General features: G+C 36.2%; 1 protein-coding gene across 5 annotated transcripts in view; it reads right to left on the bottom strand.

Annotated features, from left to right (window-relative positions):
* The window catches only part of SOCS5 (suppressor of cytokine signaling 5), a 77,272-nt gene extending 52,454 nt beyond the window's left edge, over positions 1–24,818 (bottom strand). For 3 of the 5 annotated variants that reach the window (XM_031950431.1, XM_031950432.1, XM_031950433.1), the window contains exon 1: positions 24,194–24,818. The gene's annotated coding sequence lies outside the window, so the exon portion shown is untranslated. Of the gene's footprint in view, positions 1–23,897 lie in introns of all 5 variants that reach the window. The other 2 variants (XM_031950429.1, XM_031950430.1) reach the window with 1 other exon arrangement.
* Between the last annotated feature and the right edge of the window lie 313 nt (positions 24,819–25,131).

Genomic DNA, 25,131 nt, shown 5'->3' with positions numbered 1-25,131 from the left:
AAACCCATGTCACACTTTTTTTTTTTTTTTTTTTTTTTTGCATTTATCCTTCATTACTTGTTCTTACTTACATTTGCTGGATTTTTTTTTTTTTTTAATTTAAGTTGGTCTAAGGGTTCCTGCTGTTTTCACATTATTTTCTTAAGACAATACTGCTTATTCCTCTACACTGGAATTGTTCTGTGGTGTCTGAGATTTTTATTCTCAAAGGTTTGTCATTTCTACTAGACTGATTTCAGCTTGCTAGTGAGAAGTGGGTTCCAAAAATATCAGTAAACACTGTCTCCACCTTTTAAAGGAACAAATTCAAAATAAAATTGGAAATCAAATACAATTTGAAAATGATTTCAAAAACAGTTCAAAAAGAACTGTATTTTTAAGATTAAATGCACATTTGAACTAGTGATGTTTTAAAATGACTTTTAAAAAGGAAATTCAAAGAGTATTCAACAACTGAAAGAACAGCTTCAGTTAGTGAGGGTCCCATCACTCTGAGTATTCAGAGGAAAAGAATCATTTATCACAAATGTTGTGGACAGAAATTCTATACACTGGGACTCAATGATCTCTAATATTCCTTGAACTTCTATGACATAAGTTGGGAAACTTGGCCCAAATGACAAGGAAGAAACAAGCATTTATATAATGTCTACTACAGATAAGGCACCATGCTAAGCATTTTTATAAATATTTAATTCTTACGAGTCAGGTGCTATTATTGTTCTTCTACAATCTAAGAAACTAAGATAAATAGATTAAATGATTTGCCAATGATCACACAATTGTGAACTTGGGTCTTCTTGACTTCTGATCTAACACTCTGTCCACAGAGCCACCAATTTCATAATTAGTATATTGGCAGACTTCTTAGAGTAAACCATAAAGCTAATTTGAATGTCCTATCACCTTAAAAAAAATAATTATTTTCTAACGGTTTGGTCATGTATACTTATTGTCTATCTAATTTATATTTTAATATATTTAACATCTACTGGTCATCCTGCCATCTGGGGGAGGGAGTGGGAGGAAGAAGGGGAAAAATTGGAACAAGAGGTTTGGCAATTGTCAATGCTGTAAAGTTACCCATACATACAACCTGTAAATAAAAGGCTATTAAAAAAAAAAAGAATTATTTTCAAAAAACGCTAACCACGCTGAGTTTACATATGGCCATGAAATAAATCAAATGGCTCATACAAAAATCAAATCTGAGATTTTGACCTCACTGGCACCATAATGTAACCAATCAAGAAAAAAATATCACAAAGAAGCATATTTAACTTTTTAACACTTATGGTTTTGTGGTATTTTAAAAATACTTTCTGCCACAAGAGGGATGAAGGACTAGTATGACAATCTTTTGTCCTGCCATTTAATTGATAAACATTATTTAAAATCTTGCTTGAATTCCTGCCATAAAAATATGTACTTCACATTAGACTGTGATTATAATAAAAGATAGTGGAGTCAAGGGAAGCACCTATTCAAACAAGAGACAGTTGTCCCTCAACCTAATCTCTCAATCTAACTCTAAGGTATAATGTTAGAAGATAAGCATTGGGAGTGATTAGCTAATTTTTCCATCTTAAAAAAAAAAAAGAAAAAAAATACAGTTGTCTGTATTTTTTAAAGCTGCATTTATTTCCCAATAAGTAGTCACTCAAAATCAAATTTAACAGTTAAATCAAATTGACAAAACTTATAATTTATGCAACATTTCACATCCACAATTCATCACTTCCCTAAGAAGTGAAGTTTAGATGACTTAAAATGTTTTCATTTGTGAAAAATCTTTTGTTTATACTTTTTTTTAAACTTTAAAAGTTTAAATCACTCATCACTTCACAGAAATCATCTCATGTTTATTTGTATTCTCCCTAATGATCATTTCTTACTGTATAATAAATATTCCCTGCCAATCACACACTGCAATTTGTCTGGCTGTTTTTTGTTTCTTTCATAGGCACTCCTTCCCCACCACCACCACCCCACCCCCATTTTTTTGTTATCACAACAAATGCTACCATAATTCTGGTGTACCTGGCCTTTTCTTTTATTAACTTCTTGAAGAATGTGACTAATAATGAAATCCTAGATTAAAAAAAAAATTACTTTTGTCTCATAATTTTAAACTGTTTTCCAGAATGGTTTCTTAGATCAATTCAGTTTCATCAATACTGCATTAAAGTGTCCCTGTAAAAATTTTGAGCATACATAAATTTACTGTTCTATTACTACATTACATTTACTTTTAAACACACACACACACACACACACACACACACAACTCAGACACAATAAACCATTTTACAAATCATTTATTAATGATACCAAAACCTTATTTAAAAATGATTATTTTTACTATCAAAGACCTCATTTCTAAACTATATAGAAAATTAACTCAAATTTATAAGAATCCAAGCCATTCTTCAACTGATAAATGGTCAAAGAATATGAAGAGACAATTTTCAGATTAAGAAATTAAAACCATTTCTAGTCATATGAAAAGGTGCTCTAAAATCACTATTGGTCAGAGAAATGCAAATTAAGACAACTGAGATACCACCACACACCTCCAAGAAATTCCCATCTTCACTAATATTAATCATTTGTTTTTGCACACTCCCTGGAAGGTGTTATAATTTATTTTGTATGCAAGATTTTTAAGTAGCCTAAAAAGATTGTTTCAATACCTTAAAAATGCACATTTAAAAATTTTGCAGGTGAAACTAGGCTTAACATACTTAACATACTTAACACCGTACACCAAGATAAGGTCAAAATGGGTTCATGACCTAGGCATAAAGAATGAAATTATTAATAAATTAGAGGAACACAGGATAGTTTACCTCTCAGACCTGTGGAAGGGGAAGGTCTTTATGACCAAAGAAGAACTAGAGATCATTACAGATCACAAAATAGAAAATTTCGAATATACCAAACTGAAAAGTTTTTGTACAAACAAAACTAATGCAGACAAGATTAGAAGGGAAGCAATAAACTGGGAAAATATTTTTACAGTCAAAGGTTCTGATAAAGGCCTCATTTCCAAAATTTATAGAGAATTAACTCTAATTTATAAAAAAATCAAGCCATTCTCCAATTGAAAAATGATCAAAGGATATGAACAGACAATTCTCAGATGAAGAAATTGAAACTATTTCTAGTCATATGAAAAGATGCTCCAAGTCATTATTAATCAGAGAAATGCAAATTAAGACAACTCTAAGATACCACTACACACCTGTCAGATTGGCTAAGATGACAGGAAAAAATAATGATGATTGTTGGAGGGGATGCGGGAAAACTGGGACATTGATGCATTGTTGGTGGAGTTGTGAACGAATCCAACCATTTTGGAGAGTAGTTTGGAACTATGCTCAAAAAGTTATCAAACTGTGCATACCCTTTGATCCAGCAGTGTTACTACTGGGATTATATCCCAAAGAGATTATAAAGAAGGGAAAGGGACCTGTATGTGCACGAATGTTTGTGGCAGCCCTTTTTGTAGTGGCTAAAAACTGGAAACTGAATGGATGTCCATCAGTTGGAGAATGGCTGAATAAATTGTGGTATATGAATATTATGGAATATTACTGTTCTGTAAGAAATGACCAACAGGATGATTTCAGAAAGGCCTGGAGAGACTTACATGAACTGATGCTGAGTGAAATGAGCAGGACCAGGAGATCATTATATACTTCAACAACAATACTATACGATGACCAGTTCTGATGGACCAGGCCATCCTCAGCAATGAGATCAACCAAATCATTTCCAATGGAGCAGTAATGAACTGAACCAGCTATGCCCAGAAAAAGAACTCTGGGAAATGACTAAAAACCATTACATTGAATTCCCAATCCCTATATTTATGCACACCTGCATTTTTTATTTCCTTCTTAAGCTAATTGTACAATATTTCAGAGTCTGATTCTTTTTGTACAGCAAAATAATGTTTTGGTCATGTATACTTATTGTGTATCTAATTTATATTTTAATATATTTAACATCTACTGGTCATCCTGCCATCTAGGGGAGGGGGTGGGGGGTAAGAGGTAAAAAATTGGAACAAGAGGTTTGGCAATTGTTAATGCTGTAAAGTTACCCATGCATATATCCTGTAAATAAAAGGCTATTAAATTAAAAAATAATAATAATAATAATAATAAATAAACATAAAAAAAATTTTGCAGGTAAAACAATTTTTGGCAACAAAAGCTTAGTTTTACATCATGCTAATTTATTGATGGAAATTGTCATTAGCTAAAACTTCAAGGCATAAAATTATCACTAACAATAGTGGATTTAAATCTGTATTTCAAATAACTTTTGAAACAAAATTGGTTCAAAATAAATTTTATCAAAAACTTGTTTAGATCTCATGAGATCATCACTGTTATTTTGTAACATGATTGATGAGCTACTAATAAGAGAATTGTTAGTATTTTTCTGATGCTAACTTGTGCTTGAATTATTTTCAATCCATGATTACATTCCAACAACCTTTTCATTCCACTTTTTCATTCTGTGAGGCTGATTTATTTATTACTAAATAATATAAACAAGCATTACAATGTATGGGGAAACTCTGAGGAATGGCACCAAAATTGTGAAAGGTTTCTAGAGGTGAACTAACAACCCTTCCAAACATCAACTTTTCTACCTATAATCACTTGTCTTGCTGAGTTTTGATATACATTTCTCTTAATTATTAATGATTTCTAACATCTTTTTATATGGCTATGGAAAAAAAATTTGCATTTCTTATGAAAACTCTTCAGAAATCACTGGGGAATAATTCTCCATCTCATATTTTCCCCCCAAAGCAGGGTATTTAAACCATCTTAAAAAATGTAATTGGCTCAAGAAACTAAAGGCTTAAAATCTTGACATAATTTCCTGGTTGCCCAAGGAAACTATAATACCTAAAATGTGCATGAGGCTCTTTTCCTGATGTCTGTTAGACCATAATGGGTATCTCAAGCAAGGAAACTTCCATCTATTGAAGAAACACAAGGTATCCCTTCCTCAGTATATAGCCTTCTCTTGCTATAACTAAGCAAATGTCTTTTTTGTTAACCTGATAAATGGTCTGCAGGCATCATTGTTTCAATATTAAACCTAAATTACCAGAGTTCGAGTCAGATCTAATCTAGAATATCTAGCACTTTTATCAAAGCTCTTTGATGCAAAAAAGGTCACACAGGTTTTAAGATGGTCAGGACAACCCAAGTCGTCTGATTCCAAATCTGGTACTAATGGAACACACAGACTACCTAATAGTCATCTATTACTCATCATGACCAAGGGAGGATAATATTTTCTATTTCATCTCCAATACTGTTCCTGACCATAGCAAGCATTTTCCTAACTTTTTTTAGACTTGGCAGAAAACTAGAAAAACAGCTTCATGACTTTCAAATCCCTTCTCTAGGTCATAATAATCTCTTGGTAGTTTTACTTATTTTTCCCTAAATATATTATTTTAGGCTTGCCAATAATTAAACATATAAAGACTATTGGTTCATAGTTTACCCTCATTTTATACACACACACACACACATACATATTTAAAGGTGTCAGAAAAGTACAATCCCTTGTAAACTTAATGTCTTCCAAGTGGCTTATGAAAAAAAGTCAAAGGATATTCGCCTTTGACCCACAATATACATATTACCCCAATCAGAAGAATGTCAGCTTTATTTTTTTTTTAAATTTTTAAACATTTTTATTTAAAGTTTTGAGTTCCAAATTCTATTCTTTCTCTCCTCTCCTCTCTCCTCCCCTCCATGAAATAAACAGATACATGTTATACATATGCAATTATGTAAACATTTCTATATTAATCATTTTGTATAAGACTTGGCAATAAAAGGAAAAAAAAATAAATGAAAAAATGATAAATAGCATGTTTCATGCTATATGCAGTTTGTATTCAAACCAGTTCCTTCTCTGGAGGCAAAGAATATGCTTCATCATCAGTCCTTTGAGATTGTCTTGGATATTGCTGATTATAGCCAAGTCATTCACAATTGTTCATCAAATAAAATTGCTATTACTATACACAATGTTCTTCTAGTTCTGTTCACTGCACAATGAATCAGTTTATGTAATAAATCTTTCCAGGTTTATCTGAAACCACATTCCCCAAGTGATGGACACCTCTTTGATTTCCAATTCTTAGTTACCACAAAAAGCTTCTAGAAATATTTTTGTACAACTATGTCCTTTTCTCTTTTTTTTAGGTGTCTTTGGGATACAGACCTAGAAGTAACTGGATCAAGGGGTATACAACAGAGTTCCAAATTGCTCTCCAGGACAATTCACAACTCCATCAATAATTCATTTGTCATTTCCAACTTTTATCCTGTTTTTCTGCTAATTCCACTACCTTTGGATTTTTAAAAATTAAATAACTTGTCTTAAAATAGTTTATGAAAGTTTATATGAATCATATTAGCTTGGTCAAATTTTAATACATATTTGCTCTTCAAAAGAACTTTTAGCACAATTTCTCTTTCAGAGTTTTGTTTTCTTAATCTAGGCAAAGGGGTATAACACAAAAAGCAGTAGACAAAGTCTGAGGGACCTGTGATGAGATGCAGTTCAGACAATTACTAAATATATGACCATGAGCAGCAATTAAATGGCACAATGGATAGAACATTGTGCTTGATACCAGGGAAGACTCCTCATCATGAGTTCAAATTTGATCTCAGACACTTCCTAGCTGTCTGACCCTGAGCAAGTCACTAAATCTGTTTGCTTCAGTTCCTCATCTGTAAAATGGGCTGAAGAAAATGGCAAACCACTCCAGTGTCTTTGTCAAGAAAACCCCAAATGGGATCATGAAGAGTGGGATACAATTGAAACAACTCAACAATAACATGAGCCCAAGCAAGTTATAATCTCTTGACATTCGTAGGTTCCTAATCTGTAAAATATAATTCATGTGTAATATCTTCAAGAAATAGATTTGCACATGCTCTTAGGTGAAAGATCAACTGATGAGAGTCAGAGGCATAAAAGATTACCTGCTAAGAAATCCTGAGGCAGCTCTTTGTCTACCTCATAGAAATGACAGATCAGCTGCCTACCTCAGGTACACCAATGTAAAAGAGAACACAAATGATACTGACAGAAGGCACCTAGAGACTGTAGCCAAAGCTTACTTAAGTCTTAGGCAAAAAAATTAGAGATTTAAAAAAGATGATTAAGAAAAGAAATTTAAATTTCTACAGTTTGAAATACAGGGATGGAGTATAACGAACAAGAGCTGGTAAGAATCTATTTGACCAATGTCTTAAAAAACCTAATCAAATGAGCTTTAAATTGAAAGAAAAGGAGTGGGGAGGGGAAAAAACTTACCTATCAAGTTAAAAACTAAAGAGAAAGGGCAGCTAGGTGGAGCAATGGATAGAGCACCAGCCTTGAATTCCGGAGGACCTGAATTCAAATGTGAACTCAGAAACTTAACACTTCCTAGCTGTGTGACACTAGGCAAGTCACTTAACCCCAGTTGCGCTTCAGAAAAGAAAAAAAAAAAAAAAAAAAAAAAAAAAAAAAAACTAAGGAGAATTGCTACAATGCAGGAACCAAAAATTCACAAGACTACAAAATTTAAGAGAAAAAAAAAAAAAGAGTAAAAAACACACACTAAAGTACTATAAATTGAGAAGGTAATTCATGTGAGGAAATCTGAAGTGGGAAGGATTCACTCTGGAATCGCACCCTGAGCTCCCCAGGGGCCACAAGTGCTAGTGCTTCTCTTTACCCTTAAACCACAACTTGAATTTCCTATAGCCAATGCAGTAAGGTCTTGCACCCAGTCTCAGCAAAGGATCCGCTGTAATCTCTTTTAGAACAGTTCTAGGATTCCCTTACCATCTTTGGGCAGAGAGCTCCCTGTTATTTCTGTCTCAGCTTCACTGCTGGTGGTGTGCCTCATGTACTGAACTGCACACCAGCTCCCACCTTGTATAACAAGACTTGCCTGCTGCTCACTTCCTAAAATGTCTGGAAAAAATGTCTCCTCCCACCCTTTATTGACTCTGTCACTCCAGAACTTGATTGAAGTGTTACTTTAAAATTGTTTGGAGAAGAATGCTGGGAGCGCTCAGCAGAACTGTAACTACAGCCAGAATTCTGGTTCTGTTGTTATCACTTAATTTGCCATAATGATCATTTTGAGAGAAATTACTATTACATGACTAGTTATTAATTTTTGATTCATCCTTTTCCTTCTGTTAAAATCCACTTCTTGAAAAGGTCAATCTCAGAAGAATATGGTTGAGTGGTGAGATTTGTTTCTAGCCCTAGGCACATGCTAGTTAATTTTGGAAAGTACTCCACCCAACTGGGAGACCCAATTTCTGTTTATAGAGTATCAACAAAATCTAGTCTCTGCAAGCGTTTGCCTGGAGAAAGAATCCCCTGTCTTTGATCCCCTCCATTAGTTTAGGACAACTCAACTCACTAAGGAGAAAATTAGTCAGAGGGGTCTGTATGAAGGTGGATTCTTCTGCCCAGAAAACTTGAGGCTTCTGAGTTTCATGATCAGACCATACAGTCAGCAGGAAGAGCTGAAGATTTTTAGTGTACCTCCTCATTAAATATCCACCAGTCAAGGCTGATATTCAATTGTCAGCCAAATTCCCTTTTAGAAAGGATTCAAGGCATTTCAGGGTCTCCCTAGCCAGCCTTCAATGATTACCAAGAGATACCACTGATCATCAATTGCTGGCTAGCTTAAATAAATTGATCACTAATTATACAGAAATTCTATGTTTTGGGAGTTTCCTTTTGTCACAATTTCAACCTTCAAAATACAGAGGAGCCAATAAAAGATAAATTCTATATTTAATTATAAATGATGGGGAAGGACTAGTTGTTTTAATGGAAATAATGGGAATCTGGGGAGGAAGTGAGTAACCGTCTTAGAATATTTGGCAGAGAAGAAAGTCAGGCATATTATGGCATACACCCTAGATTTTTGTAGAGCACATTTCAAAGGGTTGAGAAAAAAATAAAAGATTCCCATTGGCCAAAATTTTAGAAGGGAAACTCAAGAATAAAAGCCTGAAAACACAAAGAGAAAGAAAATTTTGATAAAACAAAAGTGTCTGAAAAGTCCCAAATATAAATATGAATGGACAGTTAACTCCATAACCAAATTACATCAAGTCATGTATAGAAGATGAAAGTAAGAGCAGGTAAATGATGAACACAAAAGTATGACACAGTACTTGTAAGAAGAATGGCAGGGTTGCTAAAACTTGGCATAAGCTAAGATGGTAAGGAAAGTTAAACAAAAAAATTTTTTTGTCATTTTAAATATACTGAGGAAAGAAGATGAAGAAAAGATAAGGAGGATCTTGTTCATGGTTAAGGAGTACCATGATCAACAGAAGACGAGAGAAAAGTCAATGATCTGTTACATATTTTGCTTATTATCTCTTCCAAGGAAAATTATAGAACAAGATAAAAATGGCTAAGAAGAAATCAATAGTCAAAGTAAGGAACAAAAAGAGCACCTAATTGTACTGGATGAATTCAAGTAACCTGGTCCAGATGAACTATATCCTCAAGTAAGATACTGTCAATGACATCTGAAAGGTATGGAGAACAGAAGCAGACTGAAGGACAAATATCTCATCTACATGCAGACCTAGGAGTGAGGAAGGTAAGTTGTGGGTAAAATTAACCATGGAATCAGGTTTTATGAACTGATGCAGAGTCAAGTGAGTAGAATCAAGAGAACAATTCTTTTTTTTTTTTTTTTAATAGGAACAGAAATGGATAAGGGAGGGGGTAAAATCTCCCCCCAAAGAACAGAACAAGAGAACAGAGGGAAAACCAGAATTACAATCACAGCAGCTCTGAAAATTACATACTAAATATAGCCAATATTTTTTTAAAAAGCAAGCTGCATATAGTATTTGTAATATGATGAAAAATCCTCCCTATCTTAAATGTAATTATGGAAATCTAATTTTTATTTAGAATTTAAATTCAAAATAAAAATAAATACTTTTTCAAAACAATAACAACAAAATAGTTGGGAAAGGCTGTTAGTAAGGGAAGAAGAAATCTCCAAGGGTATTAATAGGTCACAAAAGCTATCAGAAAAGAACAAAGTCTATCAGTCAATAAACATTTATTAAGAGTCAGTAATTAGCCAAAGTTCTGGGGATACAAAAAGAAAAAAAGATAGTCCCAGTTGTTAAGGAACTTACAATCTAATGAGGGAATAGTATAAACATAAAAAGCTGAAAAGAAAGTAGGGAGAGGATACCTGGACAGTCAAAGAAGTTCAAAAGAATGTAGGCAGGTAGAGAATAAAGAGATGGATAATCTGAGAAGGCTGCCTACTTAAAAAGAAATTTTGTAATTCATCATTTCAGATGATGAATCAGAGAGAACTGAAAAAATATAAAATACTAAGACTAATCAGATCTTATAGGATAAAGAGGGGTTTCTCAATGATGAGGTTTTAGAGAACAAATTGGATTAGTCCAAAAGAAACACACTGGACAAAATCCTTAAATGAAGGTTCCAGAGTTAATGGAGCAAAAATTTTCCTTCTAGGATGTAAAAAGAATAGCGATAACTTTGTTTTTCAGGTTTTTTCAATTGCGTCTCACTCTTCAGGAGTTGGCAGAGATACTGGAGTAGTTTGCCATTTTCTTCTCCAACTCATTTTATAAATGAGGAAACTGAGGCCAACAGAATGAAGTGATTTGCCCAGAGTCACATAGATATAGTCTGAGGATAGATCTGAATTCAGGAAAATGAGCCTTCATTATTGCAGGACCAGCACTCTATGGACTGTATCACCTAGTTTCTGAGTAATGTACTGAACTAAGTAAAGAGCATTATATTTGATCAACTTTTGCTCAAAAGTACAGAACGATTTCTTGTCGTAGAAAAAGTTCAAAAACCACCTCTCTACTTTCTAAGTTATCAGGGAGAAAAAAGTATTATTTTTGTAATGGAGGTAAAACAATGAGCCCTTCTTCTCGTTCCCATCCTTTCTATGAGAACCACATATGTTCTGGTTCATACTGAAGGAAAATTTAAGAGCCAATATAGCAAACCTAGGGGTAGCACTCCCCACCCCCCAGTCTCTTCCATGGGTGTAACGACCGCGCTAGTACCCAGGACATCCCAGAATCAGCCAGAGTCAGGATAAGCAAAAGTCCTCAATCTTTATTCTTGGTCCCCAGACTCAGGATTGAACAGGATGGAAGCAGAATCTCCCCGACCACCTTCTATACACCAATAACTGAGCCAGTATGGATAGTGGAAAGGACCATTTTCCAAGCAAATGCCCTTAAGAGTACTGTCCAATCGGTAGTTAGCCTAAAGCGCTCAGCAGTCCTGACCTCAGTGCATCGATTTCATAGTTTCAGTCCTCTACACATGGGAGGATTGTTGTGTCAATTTATAAGCAGGGACAGCATTGACTTAACGTCTTTTGTCACCTTCCCGAATATGGTATAGCTTAGAACTACTTGCACATGTTTGTCAAGAGCAGAGATTCCTCCCCAAGAGCCTGAGTCAGGATCTTCCTTTTTTATTCTGTTTCTTTCCTTGAAAGTAGGATTCCAAACAGTGATCATAAGAGATTAGAACTGAGTAGTTACCTTGGGAATTCAGGCCTTTCTAATGTTAGATGCCCAACAACTACTATGGCATTTCTTCAAAAAGATTACAACTGACAAAAGAATGAGCTCAACCCCATAGTCTGGCTTCACTCCTGAACTCTGAAGGAGTTCAAACAGTAAAGAGCCAGATGAAGAAAAAATGCCTACTCATCTGTTCTGGAGGGGGGGAGGGGGGAGGGGAGAGGGAATGTTTCATGTTTTCAGTATCAACCTCCTGAAATAGAATTTTAAGTTACTCCATTATATTTTTTTTATCAATGAGTACTTGTGAGTCTCTTGTGGAAAATGAATTATCTGGGGGGGAAAACAAAGAGGACCAGACTCAATGACCTCCAAGGTCCCTTCCCTTTAAAGCTTTAACTGTATGATCACAAGGTCATCACTGTAGTTCAGGTTCTAAGCAGTTCTGCCTAAAATACTGTACTAATTGCCCAACTGGACTCCATAACTTTCATAATCTCCCTCGTCTTTCACATTACCACCAAAAGAGTCTTCCTTTCTCCAATCCAAAAAAATCTTCAGTGTTTATTTACATCCTCTTTTCTTCATCCCTTTCTTCCTTCCTCCCCAGATCACCATCCCTGCTTCCAGCCAGGGCCCTACAGCCATCACTGAAGGGATCAACTTGTGGAAAAAGAGTGAATATTCCTCATTACTAAAAACCCCAATCCCATTAACAGGCAGGTAAAATCAGGCAAGAGTCTTGGGAATATCAGTTCCCCCTAGTTGGGCTGCTTCTAACCTTATCAATCTTTGAAAGCAACATAGCAACTGCTTCTCCACCTCCTCAGTAATTATAGCTAGTGACAACCCAGAAAAAAACAAGTTCTGGATATGAAGGTTCTTCGTACTGTCAAATGGTTTGAAATGAAGAATAATGATATTGTCAGTGAAAATAATATTAAAGAAAATGCATTAGCATCTGCATATACCTGAAGAATCATAGGACCTTTTCATCTGCCATGCTGCTAAAAGCTCTACTATTAGAATGTGAGCTCCTAGAGGGCAGTGATTCCACTCTTCTCTCTGTACCCCCAGTGTTTTGTAACATAGTATGTATGTGCAGTTAATAAATGCCTTCCCATTCATTCATTTAAATAGGAATTCTAAAAGGCAAAATTGAGAAAGAACACTGTAGGCACAGAGCACAGCAGGAACAAGGGCACACAGGTAAGAGTTGAAATGTCTTAAGTGGAAAGCAGCAAGTAACCCATTCTATCTAAAGTATAGAGTATCTGAGGGAGAATGTACAATCAAGAAAGACAGGCTAGAGCCATACTGAAAAGGGATTTAACACCAAAGAGAAGAGTTTGTATTTTAACTTAAAGGAAATGGGAGTAACAGCAAAATTATCTGATGATCAATTATGATAGACCTAGCTTTTCTTAGCAATATAGTGATCCAAGACAATCCCAATAGACTTGGGATAGAAAATGCCATTCTCAGCCAAAGAAAAAACTATGGATTTTGAATAAAGACTGAAGTATACTATTTTCACTTTATTTTTGTTGTTTGCTTTTTTGTGTGTGGTTTTCTCCTTTTGTTCTGATTTTTCTTCTACAACATGACTAAAGTGAAAGTATGTTTAAAATGATTATATATATATATATATATATATATATATATATATATATATATAGTATAATCTATATCAGATTGCATGCTATCTTGGGGAGAGAGAGGGTAAAGGAGGAAATTCAAAATCTTATAAAAATGAATGTTGAAAACTATCATTACATGTAACTTAAAAAATACTACTGAAATAAAAAAAAAAGACAGATTATTTTCCTTAATAACAACTTAACCAGCTTCTTCTTTTAAAAAAAATTAATAATAATAAAGGAAGTGGGAAGCCACTCACATTTGTCAAGCAAAGGAATGTCATCATTCCCTTCAATTTAAGAATATCAATTTAGCAGGTGTGTGAAAGATAAAGTGGAAAAGTTTTGAGGCAAGGCAATCAATTAGGAAGCTAATGCAATAATCTAGGCAAAAAGTGATGAGGATCTAAAATGATTTGGTACAAGAGAAAAGGGGATGTATGTCAGAATAAGGTTAAGTCAACAAGACTTGACAAGTGATTGGTAAAGTATGAAAGAGGAGAGAGGCAGATTGAATCTTGGGGTTCAACTACAGATAATGGGAAGAATGGTGGTACCCTCAAGATAAACAGGAATGTTAGATTAAATGATAGGTTAGGTATTTTGGGGGGAGGATATTGGGTTTGAGATTCTTATAAATTGAGAGGGTAAATATCTAAAAGGTAGGTAGTTACTATATGAGATATAAGAGCTATTAGGTGGGAATCCTCTACATAAAAGTGATAGCAGAATCTATAAAAGCAGATGAGATCACAGAGTAGAAGTAGAGAAATGGGAAAGATCAAATCCCTGAGGATTTGGGGACCTGAGTTATGAACTTACAGTGGAGACCCAAATGGACCAGTCTTATAGGTAGGAAAAACACGAGAGAAAAACACGAAAATTAAAGAAGCAGTAAATGGAGGAAAAGATTTCGTGAAGCAAAGTGTGTCAAAGGCTAGAGTAGTTAAGAGCAATAATATGAGAATAGGTCACTAACTTAAGCAAAACAATTTTTAAAAATATTTAAATCATTGGTAAATATGGAGAAAGCAAATAAGAGGAACATAAGTCAGACTGCAAGAGATTATAAAGTGAGATAAGAAAGTAGAAGAGTATAGGAATTTGATTGTGAAAAGGAAAGTAGATTCCTTTACTAGAACTATAAACTTTACAAGGAGATGTCCTTTCTAATAATTTTTTTGTCTTCCTCACCTGACAAAGGAAAAGCCAGATCAATAATGAGGAACCTTTTTCTATCAATATGGGATGGCAATTGATCTGCAACTTAAAATTTTTTTCAGTCGAGTAGGGAGACAGAAGGAAGAAATACAAAATTAGTTGACCTGCTCAGGGTCTTAAGCACAAGCAGAACTTTAACTTGTGTTCTTGACATAGGAACCAGCTATCTAGTCACTCCACTAGATTGTTTCAAATCTGCCTGGCAGAGAGGAACTAAATACACATTTGTTGAATGAATCCCTTGGATGAGCAGAATGGGAAAATTGTCAATATTTTTAGCTACCCCCCCATCTTTGTCTTTATAACATGGTTTTATTCAAATAAGATTAATGTGGACATACAACTGTAAAGTGCTATACAAAGTATTATTTATAATTTCAAGAACAGGTATATCTATGTTCAAAAAATACATACAAAAATCATTTATAAATAGTTCTGGAATTATGCTCATCACTACTTCCCTTCCTGGGATTAGGTAAGAAGTAGGCTTTATGATTCATCAAATACAAGAATGTCAATTTATTTTTGAGTTTAAATAGTCTATAAACTACATGCTTAAAAAAAGACTCATTACAATGTCTACAGTCACAGGTTACTATATAAACATTCTAGGCAATGGGAGTTTGCTAGGCAAAAGTGTCATGCATTATCTTAATTTAATTCCAACAAAGTTTCCAAGCTCTTCTTAGTAAGGATAAGGCACTTTGCTAGGGAGGCACTGGACAAAGGTGGGGGAAAAAATAAGTCCCTGCTCCCCATGAGTTTACAGCCTAGTAGGAAGAATAAGATCTGTGACTCTATTAAAGTGGAAGCATTCCTAATCAAAGGCCAATGAATTTTTTTTTAGAATATATTTTGATACTTATATTTCAATCTAATTGGTTTACTTTGTAACTCTTTGTAGTCAAACGGGTAGAATATTGGATCTAGTTAAGAAGACCTAAGCTTAAATCCAGCCTCAAACACTGCTTGTGATGCTGTTTGCCTCAATTTCCTATTCTGTAAAGTGGAGATTATAATAGCCATTTACCTCCCATGGTCTTCGTGAGGATCAAGTAAGTTAATAATTATAAAGAACTTAGCACAGTGCCCAGAACATAGTAAAGCTACATGTTAGCTTTTATTTTATGTGTATGTGTTTTTTTTTGTTGTTTTTTTGCTGAGGCAATTGGAGTTACATGACTTGTCCAGGGTCACACAGCTAGGACGTGTTAAATGTCTGAGGCCATATTTGAACTTAGGTCCTTCCTGACTTCAGGGCTGGTACTCTATCCACTGTACCATTTAGCTGCCCCTATTTTATGTATTTTAAAACTGAATGTCCATGAGCTTCAACAAATAGGCAAAGGAGTAAGAACCTCTGCATTAGCATGAAGCATATGCAAGGGAAGATATTAAATGAGAGTATCTTTGGGGAAAAGACAGGTTTCAATCACTAATAGATGGTAAAAGGGACGTATGGAAGAACTGAAGAAATGAGGAGTTTAAAGGGAGGTTTTTTTTTTGACAGCAGAAAGATTTCTAGAGAATGCCCCACAGAGTGCACAGAAACTATGAACGCTGAATTACCAATAATTATTGTGAGCATTCCACAGGCCTAAGAGAATATCTAATATTAGGTAAGCCCCTATAGGCTGTTCCTATGGAATATTAAAAAATTCATTTCACCAACTATAATAAAGCCCTTACTAAGCACTTTTAGAGGAAGGGCCCACAACAATGATAACATCTCAGATTGGCTAAAGTACTTATCTTAATAAATATTTATTAAAATGCATCTAATTAAATACAGAAAGAATTAGCAAGAAGTCGTCATTTATCCAGAGAATGATTCTGGATAAGAAACAGTAGAGCAGGAGTTTGGGAAGTAAACTGGGAACTCTTGCCAACCATGAGGCTAAGTGAGCCTTTATTTCTTTTGAAAAGGTTTTCTTTCACCAGGAACATTCAAAAATGTTGACTAATTTTTCAGTAAGAAGAATTAAAAAGCACCTTTCACTAAGGCTAATATGAATGAGAAATTCAGAATAATCATCCTTCAAGAATATTCCTTCTAAGCAAACTCAAAAATTATCCTTTTTTTTAAAGAAAATGTAAAGTTAAAAAATCTAAGTTTCATCACATATACCATATGAAAGTAAAAACTTTTAAAATTTTTGTTAGATTAAGTTTAGTTACATCATATGCTGAGTTATCAAATACTTTAAATAAGACACTTCCACAGTTTTCATTCCTAACTTCCACATGCACATTAGTCCCCTCTAAATTTTGGAAAGAGATTCACTCTTGGATGACTTTTTTTTTTCTTATAACTTATTTAACTGGCAGTTTATCTAACAAAGAAAAAGATAAAGTTATGTAGGACAATGATATACACTGTTCTATTAAAGTACTATGAAATTCATATATATATAAATATATAAATAAATATATAAATTTCCATTCCATCCATGGATCCATGAATCTATGATCTAATGAATGGCTGACAAATTATCTAAAAGATAAGTTATTCTGCTGTTTATTTTTATGATAAACCATACAATACAAGCTGGTTATAAAACAATTCATTATACTATGGAATTGGATATATACCAAAGGGAAGAATGAGCCAATTGAGTGGGAAAATGAACTATATATATACATATATATATTCAATGTAATGTGGTATTACTGATGACTTCTGAAATCCACATTTAACAAGCTTCTAAAACCTCCAACTTTAATGTCATACACTTAATATGCTAGGGCTCCTTAAAGAAAGAGCCTCAATCTCCCCTTTCCTCAGCAAAATGCCTTGGGCTAATGTCCTGAAACTATGTAAACCATGATAAAATTGTAACTTTAACTTAACATTTGAATTGTAGGATGAGTTCATTACTTTTCAGTTTAATTAAAGAACTTAAATACCTTATATATCTAAAGCTGGATTATAAGCACAAATTGTTAAAATTTCCTAATTTCAAGCAGCTTGCTTTATACTGAGGAATACATTATCAACTAATAAATGAAAGATATTCTGAAGGAGAGATCCACTAACAACAAGGGTGATTAAGAACAATTTCTTCATGACATAAGACTAATTTCCTTAAAGGAAATTAGAATTCTAAAAGATATTTTATCTTAGAAGTCCCAGGAAGTCATGGAAGATCCCTAAGCAGGTTAGTAACATGTTCAAACAAATGTTTCTGAAAATTATTTTAGACAAATTACACAGGGCACAGGATGGAGATGAAAGAAAGTGAGGACTAAAGTGACAGAAGTTGTGAAAGACAGAATCAATAAGACTAGGCAACTAATTAGATATGATATATCTGTGTTTAAGTGCCACTGAATGTAAATTCTTTGAAGAAAGGGACCGTTTTGGTTGTGTTCTAGCATGACAGAATCTAGCATGGCTCTTTGCACAAACTATGTGCTAAATAATGTCTATTGAATTTAACCAAGAAAGACTGAAACTCAAGAAAGAGACCAAGACTAGATACATAGATATGGGAATCATGATGAGAAAAGCAAGAAGGCAAAAAACCCAAGACGAGAAAAGAGGTCCAAGAAAAGAGAATGACAAATTAAAAACTAGTAATAGGTGGCCAAGCACAAAGGAATAGTTAGACAGGGAGATAATCTAGAAAGTTGGGAGAAGAATGGTTTATTTTTCATCGGGGAGGCCATCTATACTATTGTACTGTGGATGGAACAATTCTGCTTCCTATGTAGCTAATCTTTTTGTCTATCTCTTCCCTTCCTTCCTCTCTTCCCCCCTCCCCATTCTTTTCTTTCTTTGTCTTACTCTCCTGCTTATGCCCAAGAAAGGAATCCATGAGTAATGCTTAGTTTTTCTGGTGTCACTCAAGACCTAACAGCTATTCCCTTGCTAGTTCATCAACATTATAAACATAATGGTTTCCTGAGCCCAGAAACACATATAAAACTGTATTATTGATTTTTTCATCTTTTTCTAAGTGTTTCACCCATAAAATAGGCATAACAGAAGTATTAAAATTGGAAAAAAAAAAAAGTGCATTCAAGGACATAGCACACATCAAATGAACCCAAGGAAGTTGCTGCCATGTATGCCACAAAGAACTAGTTAAAACTAGGAACGGAAATTCCATCATTGTAATAGTTCACATTCATGTGGTACTTTAAGATTCACACAGCATTGTGCATTCTTTATCTCATTTCATCACATTAATATTAAGGTTTCAGGTATATTTGATCCAGCAGTGTTACTACTGGGCTTATGTCCCAAAGAGATCATAAAGAAGGGAAAGGGACCTGTATGTGCACGAATGTTTGTGGCAGCCCTCTTTGTAGTGGCTAGAAACTGGAAACTGAGTGGATGTCCATCAGTTGGAGAATGGCTGAATAAATTGTGGTATATGAATATTATGGAATATTATTGTTCTCTAAGAAATGACCAACAGGATGATTTCAGAAAGGCCTGGAGAGACTTACACAAACTGATGCTGAGTGAAATGAGCAGGACCAGGAGATCATTATGTACTTCAACAACAATACTTACTATATGATGACCATTTCTGACGGACCTGTCCATCCTCAGCAACGAGATCAACCAAATCATTTCCAATGGAGCAGTAATGAACTGAATCAGCTACGCCCAGAGAAAGAACTCTGGGTGATGACTAAAAACCATTACATTGAATTCCCAATCCCTATATTTATGCCCACCTGCATTTTTGATTTCCTTCACAAGCTAATTGTACAATATTTCAGAGTCTGATTCTTTTTGTACAGCAAAATAATGGTTTGGTCATGTGTACTTATTGTATATCTAATTTATATTTTAATATATTTAACATCTACTGGTTATCCTGCCATCTGGGGGAGGGGGTGGGGGGTAAGAGGTGAAAAATTGGAACAAGAGGTTTGGCAATTGTTAATGCTGTAAAGTTACCCATGCATATAATCTGTAAATAAAAGGCTATTAAATTAAAAAAAAAAAAAGGTTTCAGGTATAAGAGAAAAAAGATGATAAGTTATATGTGGAGATAAGAATCCAAGAATGCAATATGAGTGGAAGGGCTAAAATAAGAGTGCAATGAACTAAGGAATGGCAATAGTAAAAACATTAAAGAGTCACAGACTTACGGGAGAAAAAAGAAACCAAGGCTTCTTTAAGAAAGATGTCATTAATCAGAGGCAAACTCAAACTGTCACCATCATCATAAGCCACTGGTGACTTATGGCCATGACATTGTCATATAACTTTGGTACAAATGAATACAAGAATTACATTTGTAAAAACTGGAATAGCATTTCACATAGCCTAATTAAAACCTAATATTTTATCAGTAAAATCAGAATAATTTCAGCTCAACAGGGGACAAAGTTTAGTGATTTTCAAATGGTCAACATTAAAAAAATAATGCAGCCAGCATTAAAATTTGGATATTCCTAATTTCTGCAACTGAGTTTAATTAAAAAGACTTCCTGATCTTACAACTTTTCTTTTATTAGAATGTTTTCCTATTTTAACCGTTACATATCCTTTGGTCACCCAGGTCCACAACCATGGAGGCTCCACCAAGTATTTAGTCTCTCTCACTCCCCATAGTTGCTAAGCCTAGTTAGTTTAGCAGCCTCTCTTGCCTCATGTTTATTCACAATGCTAATTATTCCAGGGTCTTGCTTGGACTACTATATGTCTCTTAATTGGTCCCCCTACCTCCGGTCTGCTATTTTACTCATAGAAGCCAAAAATGATATTCCTGGAGTCTTACCACATCAGTCCTCTCTCTACTCAAGGAGCTCAAGTGGCTCTAAATACAAATTCCTCATTTGGCACTTTAAGTCCTTCACAATCAGCTCTAGCTTACCTTCCTAGGCTTACTGCACATTAATCCCTTTTAGGAAGTCTACATTCCAGACGTGTTCCCCATATAGGACATTCCATCTCCCACCTCTGCCTTTGCAAATGATCTGACCCTAGTTTGGTATGTATCCCTGGGCACCCCAGACACTTAAAATCCCTCATTTCCTTTAAGGTTTAGCTTAAGCATCACCTACTCCAGGTCCCAGTCCCATACTGTTTAGTGAGTCTCACCCTAATCTCACCCCCCAATCATCCAAACTAATAACTTTGTGATTATTTTGAATATACACCTAATTTTCTTCTCTCCTTTCTTCTCCCTTCCTCAAAAGAATGTAAACTTCCTAAGAGCAGGAGCTTCAACAAACTGATTTGTCTTTTTATCTCCAGCATTAAGCACAGGGCCTAGCATACACTAGGTCTTAATCAGTTTTGCTAAATGAATGAATTTATATAGTGCTTTAAGGTTTTACAAGTACTTCTGAATCCAATTCTTCCTGTGCAACAAGAGAACTGTTCGATTCTGCACACATATATTGTATTAGGATATACTATGGCATATTTAACATGTATAGGACTGCTTGCCATCTGGGGGAGGGGGTGAAGGGAGGAAGGGGAAAAATCAGAACAGAAGTGAGTGCAAGGGATAATGTTGTAAACAATTACCTTGGCATGGCTTCTGTCAATAAAAAGTTATAATTTAAAAAAAAAAAAAAAAGGTTTTACAAGTACTTTCTTCTCAATAATCTCAACAATAAGTACAAATATTGTTCCCATTTCATATGTAAGTAAGCCATGGCGTGGAGAAGTGACTTAATTGTAAGCCACAAAATTAGTGTTTGATTCTATAACAAAACTGCTACAAAAAGATCTTCCATGAAGACAGATGATAAGAAGGAAAACACTGGCTCAATAAGTAATTCTGAAAGCACATAGAAAGAAAATCATGAGATTTTAATGTGCATGCATACTTTCACTTACTATGTAACAAGCACATTATATTCTATTAAATAAAGTAAAAAGAAACCAATCTAGGATGTTGTAATTAAAAGTGCATGCACTGAATACCCCCAAATATGACATAAGCTGAATAAATGTTGAATGGACGATTTATACATATATCTAAATCAAGCAAAGAAAGTGAGAATTAATTCATCTGAACTGATCATGGAATTGCATCAATCGCAATTCTTAAAGGATGATTAAAAATCCATTTTTTTAATTGCTAGATTTTCTTTTTTTATTTTGAGGGTCAATATATCATAAATGGAAAAAAAGCTAGCCTACTCAGGAAGACCTGAATGTTTTAAGTCCCACTTCTAACACACATGGACTGTGTGGATTTGGACATGGCCACTTAAGTTCTCTGCTCTAGGCGACTCTTTGGACTTTAAATTGCATTGACAAAAGGGATAAAAATCTACTTTAATGACATAAACAATCCATATGAGCTTTAAAGACATAAACGAATGTCAAAGAGCTTTGTTTAGAATGAAATTTAAAAATAAGAATAAAAGAAATCATTTCTTGTAGCTAAAGAGTCCTTCCAATTTAAAAAAAATTATAATTTTAAGTGACAGATATAGATGATACTTAAATGATTTCCTTTCTTCAAAAAGAGGAAGCACTTAGGAAAAGTACTCTTCAAGTTGTCCAATTTAAGGGTAGTCAAGTTCATTCTCATTTGAAAAATATTACAAATGAACTATATAATTCTTTTAATACAGATGAAATGACAGTGACAATTCAGAACATGAAGTAATCAAAAATATTTTATAGTTGATTTTGGAATATATTTTATACATGAATACACACATGCACAGAGGAAAAGCAGGCCTAGCATTAGAATACAAGCTTTGTCACTATGACCTTGGATAAGTCACTAGATTGTGAGCTGCAGTTTCTTCAAATGCAAAACTGATTATCTCTGAAATTCAGGATTCTATTTTTAAAATGCTTGTAATTACCTACTTTACAATGCTATGAAAATAAATTAGATAACATAAAGCATTTAGTAGCAATAAAAACCACAATGCAAAATATAAATTATTCATTCACACAAGACATATGTGTGTATATATGTATTTGCACATTTAAAAACTTTGTTGTATGCATACACGTATACATAAAACAAAATTTATGTATTCTTATAAATGCTGGCAGATTTGCCTTCATATTTTGAATAAGTTGTTTGCACTTTATAAGCAGGAACTTCCCTGGCAACTGGCTAAGCTTAGATATGAGAAAATATAGAAATACACTTTTGCTTCAAATAAACTTCAAAGTAGAACACATAAGTATGAATATATTATTTTTCAAGTCATTTTAGGCCACTGTTCTATGCATCAAAACATAAGAAATCTATTAAATTTTAGATACAATAAATGTCCATTAAAAAGCAACTGCCAAAACCTTTATAGGTATTTTTTCAGATAGAGAAAAAAAATGTAAACTTAACTTTTTCCTCGAAAAAGTTTCATAATATTCCACTAACTTTTTGTATGTTATTTCTTATATGAACATATGTTCAAGAAGGCACAATTCATGATTTTTCCTGCTTGCTTTAATCTTAGTGAAATTTCCGAAATTATTGTCAGGCCATTGTGTGCATTTTCTGCTGCTAGCCAAATTTTTAAATGAATGTTATGTAAAAGCAAGGTTATTAGCTTCTGACTTTAGGATACCCTACTTTTAGAAAATATTCAACTTGATTTTAAAAATGCTTTCTGGGCCTCGGCTATCATTTTCCTCTCCGTTTTTTTTTTTTCCTCTCAGTTGTTAATAATATTACAATCAACCAATTAGAAAATAATGTTTAAACTTATAGCTTTAAAGTGGCAAAATATGATTATCATTCTAAGCATATTTAAACTGATTATGATTAGTTAAATCAAAGGAAAGAAATCGACAAACTAATACAGTGCAAATGTTAAATTAGGAAGCAGCTAAGCAACTTAACCGAACCCGTGGACTGTTAAGTTATTAGAAATTAGTTCCCATTTGTAACTGGTGTTTTTATAAAGGCAAAAGATACAATTTAAGAATAACGAGTGCTGGTCTAGGGCTTCTCTGAGGAGCTTCTCTGTTTGAGAGCGTGTCCAAATGTCAAATCCTCCTCCCGGCACCAAACGCCTCTTAAAAGTTCGGGGCATCAACTCAGGTTTTCGGTTTGACTGTCTCTAAGATGCCCTCTCTTAAAATCAGCCCCTTCCCGGGCACACGAGGGATTCAGCCGCTCCCCCCACCCCCCAAAGTGACCCTTCAGACCGGAGCACCGAGTCCCCACTACCGCATCCTTGGCCACCCAGGTCAAACATCCCTTTTTCTTAGTCTATGTCCCGCCACGGGCAAGGCCCGGCTCTGGACCCCCGCCCTCGGCCCAGCAGAGTCAGCCTCCCCCTCCCCCCTTCTCCACCTCTATCACCACCGCCGGCCCGGTCCGAATCCGGACCCGGACTCGGACCTCGGGGGCTGCCCGCCCGGAGTCCCCGCCAACGTGGCCCTTCCCGGGTCCCCAGTTCTGGGGCAGGCGAGCCCACCCCCTCCCCCGCCGCGCCCGGCCGGCCTCGTTCTCACCTCCTACCAGTGCCCGGGCTCCTTCGGTAATCGCATCCAGCAGCCGGCCCGTGAGGACGCCGCGCCAGCCCCAAGCCAGTGCTCGGCTCCCGGAGCCGCCCATCCCGGCCCCCTGGGGCCGCGCGAGGAGCGCGGGCGGCACACGCCGGCGCGCGGGGGAGAAGAGAACGCAATCGGCGGCAGCGGCCCCTCAGGGACGAGGCCGGCGGCCGTTAGCGACGGCAGCAGCGCTAAAGAAGGGAGGCAACGGGGCCGGGGCCAACGGGTGGCGCGCGGCAAGCAAGCGCGAGACTCACCGGCGGGGGCCCCGGGGGCGCGGGACGGCCTCCTCTAGGGGCACCTGCGCCCCAGCAGGACGGGTCCGGGTGGCGCGGCCAGGCTGCGGGCTTGTCCGGCTGCCGGCCCCGTCCCGACTTCAGTGACCGCCAGGGCGCCTTCCCGCTTCCTCCTGACGGAGCCTGGGGGCCCCGGCTCCACCGGATGCCCCCCTCTTCCCTGGTCACCTCCCCTTCTCCTAAGGCCCCCCACTCCTCCTCAGCCTTTTCCCCTCCCCCCCAACCCCCACCGGAATGGAAAATACCTCCCGGGGTTGAGGGCGGGGGGGAGGGGCGGGGGGGGGGACGAAGATGGGAATGGGGGGAGGATTGCTGTGAGGAGCAGCGCGCCTCGGCCAATGGCAGGGACCGCTTTTGAAGGGCGGGACTATTTCCAACCAATAGAAAGGCGCTAAGGTGAGGGCCGGAGAAGAAACGGAGGGAGGGAGGGGCTGGGCAGGCAAGGGAAACGAGGAGGTCCGGCAGATCGGGCACACGCAGTGAGAGGCTGCCATTTTGGAGTCGGGCAACGGGCAGATGCAGCTTGGTTCGATCAACGAGGAAGGGGAGGAGCCAATCACGTTGATAGGCGGAATCACGTGAGGCTGGGAGGTGTATTCTGGCAAAGTAGAAATGGGAAAGGAAAAAGGACCGTGAATCACGTGGCCTGAGAGAATTGTCACGTGGGAGGGCGGAGTCTATCAGCTGGCGAAGAGGTGGGAGGTCAAGCAGAGGTTAGGGATGGGGGAAGGGTGAAATGTCAGTCCCCCCCCCTTGACTGTACCGCGGAAAGGAAGAGGCAAGGGAATAAGCGTATATACAGCGTCCATATGCCATGTACTGTTCTGAGCATTTTGTAGTTATATCATTTAAGCCTCACAACAACCCCGGGGGAAGCCCCTTTCACCGTTAAGGAAACT

The sequence above is a fragment of the Sarcophilus harrisii genome, chromosome 2 (assembly GCF_902635505.1).
Source record: "Sarcophilus harrisii chromosome 2, mSarHar1.11, whole genome shotgun sequence".
NCBI lineage: Eukaryota > Metazoa > Chordata > Mammalia > Dasyuromorphia > Dasyuridae > Sarcophilus > Sarcophilus harrisii.
This window is presented reverse-complemented; position numbering and strand designations above follow the sequence as displayed.